This window comes from Tarenaya hassleriana, unplaced genomic scaffold (assembly GCF_000463585.1).
Source record: "Tarenaya hassleriana unplaced genomic scaffold, ASM46358v1 Cleome11, whole genome shotgun sequence".
NCBI classification, from domain to species: Eukaryota; Viridiplantae; Streptophyta; class Magnoliopsida; order Brassicales; family Cleomaceae; genus Tarenaya; species Tarenaya hassleriana.
The window spans coordinates 1,770,113-1,779,028 of record NW_010961290.1 but is presented as its reverse complement, the minus strand read 5'-3'; the positions used below and the strand labels follow the sequence as shown (position 1 = coordinate 1,779,028).

At 33.5% G+C, this 8,916-nt stretch overlaps 1 pseudogene; it reads left to right on the top strand.

Annotated features, from left to right (window-relative positions):
* The first annotated feature begins 6,945 nt into the window (after positions 1-6,945).
* Positions 6,946-8,448, top strand: LOC104805467 (annotated as a pseudogene).
* Positions 8,449-8,916: the final 468 nt, after the last annotated feature.

Below are 8,916 nucleotides of genomic sequence, written 5' to 3'. Positions count from 1 at the left end.
TTTTTGTCTAACGTTTATTTTTCAAAAGTTAGGGTTTTCAACTTTAAAAAGGCGTACATACATTTTGGCGGGAAATCAAATTATTCGAAATAGACAAGGGAAATAGAAAAGAAATGATACTTATTGGGCCGATGTGGCCCAGTATTTAAAAATGGCCAATTTGATATCAAGGGAAAATGCAAATTATAGATAGGCCCAATAAAAAGAAAATGGGCCCACTAGAAGAAGGGTATTGAGCCGATGTGACCCATATGAAAAAAGAAAAGAGTAGGCCTTTTATTCTCACTCCCGTTTTGGTTTAATTATTTTTTTGGTTTAAATATTTTTTATATTTGTTTCGTTTTTTTATTGTATTCTGATCTGTTCTGATTTTATTAATTATTTTTAAAAACAGATTCTCGTTCGATTTAATATTATCTTTAGAAAAAAGAAAAAGAAAATAGTTGGAGAGAGAAACGAGAAAGTTGACATTATAGGTGAAACATTTACCACAGAAATAAGACGAAATTATTACTGCAAATAGTTAAAGACGTAGACAAGACAATTGTAATAAGAAACAATCGGTATATATTTAAAAGATATAAAGTATACAAAAACATCAATTTTATCCTCTTTCAGAACTATTTTTCAATTTTCAATAACACCTAAATAATATTACTAAATCTTATATAATTTTGAACATGTTTAAAATTAGAAAAAAAAAATGGGGAAAATTAATGTTTATTCGGATTTTAAAATTTTAGACCGTAATTTACCAAGGGCAATGCAAGAAGCTTTGTGAACGTCTTAGATAGTGTGATGTACAAATATAACATTGGATAGCTAAAAGGATATTGTTAAATCCATTAATCATAAGAATTTTAAGTTGGGCTACAACATGAAAGAGAAAACGACGACAAACAAAAGAAAACACACATCCCATGATGATGATGATGATGATGATGATGCATTCGTATGATATGGGATCCTACTGAGATTCTCACCAATAAAATGCAACTGATTTATTAAATAAATACATATAAATAAAGTTTGAACCCATTGAGAATTTATTTTATCACCGGCAGATTTAAATAGCCATTATGTTATGTAAATGGAATTTTGCATAATATAGGATCACAGTCGGTGCATTTTTTTAAAAAAAGGGGTACATGAATCATAAAATAAACTAGCATAAATTATTTTATATTTTATTTAAAAAACAGTATATAGGGGGGTATGTTGGGACATCATGATTTTGTTGCAATAGTTTATGGAAGAGTGAGTTTGATTACACCTAACATTGGGACATTGTGCCCTACGAACCCTCCATTATTGCATGTGGTTAGTAAAACCCCATACAAAATTATCAGATAGATAGATCCATCTGTCCTACTCATCTTCTCAATTCTCCCCTTTCCACCCCCTCTACTTTTTCTTTTTTACACATTTTCCCCATATTCTTTAATTACTCATTCTACTTCCCCTAATCTCCCCTTTGCACGGATAAGAATGTCATCGGGTGGACATTTCGGATTCGTGTTTTATTTTGCTTTTATTTTTTAATTCAATGAAATTTTAAACCATGTTAATATACCTCTTATTTTCATATAAATCAATCGTGAAAAAAAATTACACTCTATATTCTCTGATAAAAAGGTTTTGAATCGATTTGTATAATTACGAATCTAACAAACATCTAGCTTGGAGTCTATAGAACAAAATTAAATCTACAAATCTTGAAAAAGAATCAAGTGCATTGCAATCTGAATATCATATGGGTCATCCAAATTATTGATAACTGGCAAGTACAATGACTTCATGTGTAAATATATATATATATGTATATATATATATATATATATCCATGTGTGGTGGGTTCAGACAGACCAATGAGTATAAGTTAGGGAACAATTTTCAAAAAAGAAATATATATATATATATGAATTCATGTGGGTTTTTAAAAAGAGAAAATAAAATAAAATAAACTGCACCAAAGTGCTCAGAGTCAGTAGGTAGACTTTGTCAGAAGCTTTATATTGGTTTTTTTTTAAATGTTCTTTTATATCTCACACCATTATTCTCTTTTTCCTCCTTTCCCCATTACGCATTTAATTTTATATGAAATCGAAGCTTCAATTGCAATTTGAAACCATAGTTTGATTATAGTGTGACCCCCGAGAATATCACAGCCTACGCGGAAGAATTTAATCAAACATTTGTAATATATTACTATCGCAATGTTCTACAATTTTGGGTCAAGGTACGATTTAAAAATCATTACGTGATTATATTAATTTTACACTCATCCCAAGCAATAATGTCAATAGAAAATGGTATAATATAAGTATCTGTAGAGTACGTATTTTAAATTTTAAATTATTATTTTGTCTATTCATATGGATACACAGACAGAAACACATGTATGTGTGTGGTGATGATCATTTTATTGGACCCACTGAAGATTTTCTAGTCAACCTCTCGAGAAACTCTTTGATATTTGATCTTAAAGGGCCCATGATCCCATGAAAATTTTGTTGCGTCTCCGTTATGGCTCGTTTTTTTTTGTTGGTTAAAAGAAAAATAATTGGCTCGTGTTTAAATTTTATTAACATTTGCAGTATCGTTAATTGGAAAAAAAAACTGATGAAACCCTAAAACAAAGCATCGAAACTGTAAAAGCATATTTTCTTCTTCGAAAATTGCGTATATTTTTATTATTATTATTATTTCCAATGATACAATGTCGCCGTTGCGAATACATATCCACCAGAACCAATTCTGAACATCAAAATAAATCATAGGCCATGACGTAACGTAACGCTCTTATTTATATATTTGTATAATAATCGGATATGTTATGATGGGACTTGAAAAAAAAACCCAAATTTCGGACGTCGATAGATGTTTGAGAAAACGAGATCCAAATTTGGATAATTTGATAATAAAAAAAATCTTATATTTGGCTTCGGATACGAGTCTGACATCTGCATCTCACTAGCATTCGTGGGTGATGTGTTTAATACAAAATATAATTTTCTCCTTAGAGATTAAAACTATTTAAAGAAATGTCTGCCATGTCATATATACTTTTTCTATAACTCATTTCTCACGATTTGCCTTGTTAAAATGATTTGTCTTGTTTGAGGAAAAAAAAAACGATTGAATCCGAAAACTATGACATGGATTCGATCTTCACCATGCAGCGTGACATGGCAATCTTATACACATGTAATTATAAATGTGCGTGCATATATATATATATATATATATATATATATATATAGAGTTATGTGAACATATTTAGTCATAGAATACATGAAAAATCGAATGTTCTTTTTCGATTTCTTTTTTGGAGCGACTCGTTAGAAAAGTAAACATATTTCACGAAAGTGGCATCCACAACAAAACTCTATGGTCCTCTTAGGATCTCCATTAGTTGGCTTTGCAATCGAATTCCTTTGCCTTCCTCGTGATAGAAGCATAGTTTTATAATTGCTGCCCTTTGAAAAAGTTGTCTTGCTTCTTTTCCTTTTGTGGCATTTATTCGAACCCTACAAGAATAAAATCATATCATTAAATAATTTATTAGCTAGCTATATGCATGATTAGTTGAAATACGTACGGTAGATTCTATGAATACATATACATGAACCCATATTGGATATGGAATTAGAAAACAGATAATTTATGGAATATATAGCTAGATAATGTAATCTACATTAAAATATGGCTCAATATGTTATGAACATGTCCAATGGCACGTGGATAATTAGGGTTTTTTTTTCGTACTTAAGTCATTAGTTAGTTCCTGTTTTTTAGGACCACATGCGAGAAGTAAAGGGGCAAAAGAAACTTTATCATGGACCAACCATATAATTCATGATTCTATGCCCAAGAAAAAAAGGGAACCCTAAGTTTATGATCCATCTTTATCAATGTATTCAAATAAATTTATTTTTCCGTATACATATACATGGACGGTGATAATACATGCATGGGTCAACTTGTGAGCTGTAATAATATTAATTCGTGCTTATCCACCCAATTAAATTATATTATTCCCCGGCGCAAAGAGAAAATGTTAACCATAACACATTAACACACACAAAAAAACACCTGGATTCTGTAAATTTTTATGTAATAAGTCGTTAGCGTCAAAGTTTTGACTTAATTATATAACCTTTGTTAGATTAATCATAGAAATCCATTCAAATGTTAATCATGTCATATTTTTAAATTTCAAGGAGAAAAAAAATAAATTGCGACGATTTTAAAATTAAAAAAAAAAATCAAAATAATTACTAATTTGCCTTAAAAAATATATAAAACAAACAAAGGAAACTGGTAATATATAACTCAATATAATAAATAAAAAAAAGCGGTAAATCAATTACCTTTAATATACATATATTGTAAAGTGTTCACAGAATATATTTTAAATAAAAAAAATTATATATACAATAAAAAAAAAAAAAGAAAAGGAATATTGGGTATGGGGCACATTACTAGATTTGGAGAACCCGCATGGCGACATCGTTGCACGATCTATTGTAGATAGGTCCAAACAGAATTATTCCTACTATATTTTTCTCCACTTTATTCAAATTTCTTTAATTTTTTTTAGGCATAAGATAAATTTAAAAATCCATAATGTTATTATCGTCGGATGCATTTTATATCAGACCATCCTTTATCAGAAATTTCCATCTAATATAGCGTGTGGAATAATATTACACATTATTTAAAATTTTATGTACATATTTGTGGTTATTCCATGCATGCATACGAGTGTGAGTTTATGAAAAAAGAAATGTTACCCACTTAAAATGGTTGTCTAAAATTTATTTTTTTTAATAAAAAAAATGGTTGTCTAAACGGTGCGTTTTAGGTTTGTAATACCTTTTGACTTTTCAAACGAAAGGGCGATCACTGCATGCTACGTGGAAAGCTCAGAAATGACGTGCGACGTTCAGTTGACACGTGGCAAATCCTAATACGTGTCAGCACTTAACTACGATGCTTTTCTTACGTGTTAATCACGATTACGTAATCTTTTGAAAAGTAATTGCACATCTTAATTTCATTAATATTTTTTTTTATTGCTATTAGAGAATTATCATCCATCATCGATTCATCATTTACCATGGTAACTTCAAACTTGAATGATGACAAACGTAAAGACCAGCCATTCTATTAAATCGGATTTCATATAACAATTAAATAAATATAATTTTGTTCAAACAAATATAAAAATTATTTTTTTAAAAAAATTTGGTTAATATTTTTAGCAATAAAAAGAATTCGGGTTTGAATCAAAGCTAACCGAAACTATTACAAAAACTTTGAATAGATACAAAATTGAAAAATTCAAATTCTAATAATTAAACCAGAACTCTAAATCCTGCACTTAGACGAAAGGGCATGGACTGATCCATATCATAATCATCCTTTTAATGACAAGGGCGAGGTTCCAACAACGCGGTTTCTGGGTGGATTGTAAATTCCACGATTTTGCGAGGGTATTCTCGTAACACGACAGCCAGCAGAAGAAATCAAGGTACGGTCTCGTGGCAAAAGGCAACGGTGTCGTTTAGCTCAGAAGGAAGTGAAGATAGGCTTTTAAGATATAAATTCCAACCGGCAAAATAGGTGTAGATAAAATGAAACCCAGCAAGAACTGCATGCAGATGTCCGATCCATTTTATAAGATGAATCAAATGGCAAACTTGACATTTACTAAAGATTTTATTTTAAAATCAATTGTTGAAAATATTATTCAAAAACTTATGAACCATTATATCCGTAGTCGGTAAGGTTTAACCAGGATTAACAGTGATTTTTATAAACTTTTACCAAATTAAGTATTATCCAACTCAACATTTATTCAACGGGGAGAAGATGTATTCAATGTGGGGAAAAAAACATCTACTTTTTGTGGAATTTGTGAGTAAATCATAATAAATACATAAACAATAATTTTTCTTCAATGAAATAATGGTATCCGAGATATATAATTATTCTGACACTTGACGAACTCTATGTCATAATAAGGTTCCAAAACAGTAAAACAGTAGGTTTTTATTCAATGTCATAATGATGCAAATAATATGTAAATTATGATAAATATATATATAATAATCCAAACAATACATTTTTTTTCTCTAAGTAGATGCCAACACAATGCACTGTATCTGGACCGGTCACAGAGTATTATTTCGATATAACAAAATAAGACGAATGGTATGGATTGATAGAATAATATGATTTCTAATATTCAATGGGACAATGATGTCTTTAAAGCGGTGAAAGTGAAGTAGTAATCGAGATTAGGATGGATATGGACCCAACCCTTCAAATTCTTCTAGCCGACGAGGGGGAGATTCCGACATTTCCATTGGCGACGAGAGTTTCGTTCGCGACATTTTTAATGGTATATATATATATATATATATATATAGTTTGCTATGCGCGAGTATGTATGTACGTATACATGTCCAAATCTATAAATTTTTTCTATACATTTAGGATTTCGAAAGATGTAGAAAAGGGGTTGCTTAAAAAAATGATGGGAAAAAAAAAGATAAGAGATGCCATTACAAAAAAAAAACATAGCTATAATTATAATATTACTAAGATTGTAAAAATCCGAACATAAATTTTAACCAAATCTAAATATCGTTTTTTTTTAAAAAAAAGAGAGAAAATAAAGAGTCGGTGTCGCAGTGGATGAGCAAATTTATGTAATCTATGAGACTGTCTTTTAGGTTTAAGACACTACTCAGTAGACGCATTTATTACCCTTTGGCACAAAATCTAACCCCCCACCTCTCTCTCTCCAGTGTGGACCCCAACCACTTAACCAGTCCTTATACTAACCATGGTTAAAACTTGTGCCCTATTCCCGGTTAAACCTCCATCCATTTCCCCTTTATAAATTACTGCATTTATTTATTTCGTATTAAATCATTATTTATTGTATTATTATTTGTCCCCTTAATTTTCCTTTAAACAGTCGTCACCATCATCATATCATATCATACATCTTCTCCTCCCTGTTCTTAAAAACGTTCAAAAAGAATATTAGAAATAACAAAAGAAATTGAGTTAGTAATAATCCTCAAAAGCTCAATCTTCTTCTTCTTCTTCCTTGGAGTTCCTGGAAATTACGTAAATCAAAACCCTAATCTACCATTTTTGTTGGTGAGTGTTGGTTCCTTTTGGGAAGGGTCCAGGTTTGGAAGAAGCCATAGATGTTTGAGCTATGGATATGACGCCGACGACTCCGAAATCGCCGGAACCCGAGTCCGAGACACCGACTCGGATCCAACCGGCGAAACCCATCTCCTTCAGCAACGGAATCATCAAACGCCACCCCCACCCCCACCACGCGGTGGTCGCCGCCGTCGCGTACAAGGAATGCCTTAAGAACCACGCGGCGGCGCTTGGAGGCCACGCGCTCGATGGATGCGGTGAGTTCATGCCTTCTCCTTCCTCCAACCCTTCCGACCCAACCTCCCTCAAGTGCGCCGCCTGTGGCTGGCCATCACCCGCCGCCGCCTCCTCCCCCTCCTCCCCCAGGTCATTCACGGAGCCCTAACTCTGCTTCTCCCCCGCCGATCTCGTCTTCTTACATGCTCCTCGCTCTCTCCGGGACCAACAACAACGCCGGGAACAACTTGGCCTTCTCCGATCTCAACTTCGGAGGGAACAATCTCTTGACCCATCAGGCTCCTGGGTCTCGGAAGCGGTTCAAATTTTACACTCATCCCAAGCAATAATGTCAATAGAAAATGGTATAATATAAGTATCTGTAGAGTACGTAAAGGAGAAGATGCACGAGTTTGCCGAGCGGGTGTGTTGGAAGATACAGAAGCGCGAAGAGGACGAGATTCGCGATTTCTGCCGCGAGATCGGCGTCGACAGGGGCGTCCTCAAGGTCTGGATGCACAACAACAAGAACAACTTCAATCGCCGCGACTCATTCGCCGGAATCGCCGGCAGAGGTCAGCGGAGCGAAAACGGCGGAGGAAACCACAGCTCCGTCGCCGCGGTCTCCGGCGAGATTAACAACAACAACAACAACAACAACGGAGACGTCGGCGGAGGAGGAGATGGAGGAGAGAGGGGTTTGGGCCACGAACTCCATCGCCACAACAACGGCGGATTCGAGAGTGACAGCGGCGGAGCAAATGGCGGAAACGCGAATGGGTCGTCGTCGTCGTCGTGAAGGAAGCAGTGGTTTTGCTGGGGAAGATGATCCAATAAGGAGCTTAAGCTGGTTTTAGCATAGATAGGGTAAGCACCGTTATTATCGTCGTTAATACTACATTATTTATTAATTAAATCATGCTTAGTTCGATTTGCGGTTTAATTAATGTTCATTACCACGTTCGTCGTTGAGGTGGTACAACAATCACATTCCAAGGGATCATTTCCTTCATAAAAAGGGACAATTATTCCCCTTAATCACTTTGAGTTATCTAAATCTGCCACTAAATTATGAAACCACGTAACGACAATCTCATCTTCGGTAGACAAAATTTTCTATGTCGATATGATCCCTTGATCTAACGATGGTTTATGATTCCAAATCTTGTTTGGAATGAAGGGGCATAATAAAGCTATGTGATTTGGTCCGGACATCAGGAGATTAATGATATGAAATTAATTATTCTAATATTATCCATTTAAGCACTTTATCCCTTAATTTTATATGCCATGGAAGTAAGATCTAGGTGTCCTTTTTGTAACCCATTTAATTCCCTTTTATTAGAGAAAAAAGATAGACCACATTTAATGTTATTTTTGTTATTATCTTTTCCAATGATTTAGTCTGCCTTTGCTGCTTATCTTAAGACCAATATAATATTGGATAACTCATTTAATTCCCTTATTAATCGATATCCCTGTCGTCCTATTATTCCTGCAACAATATTA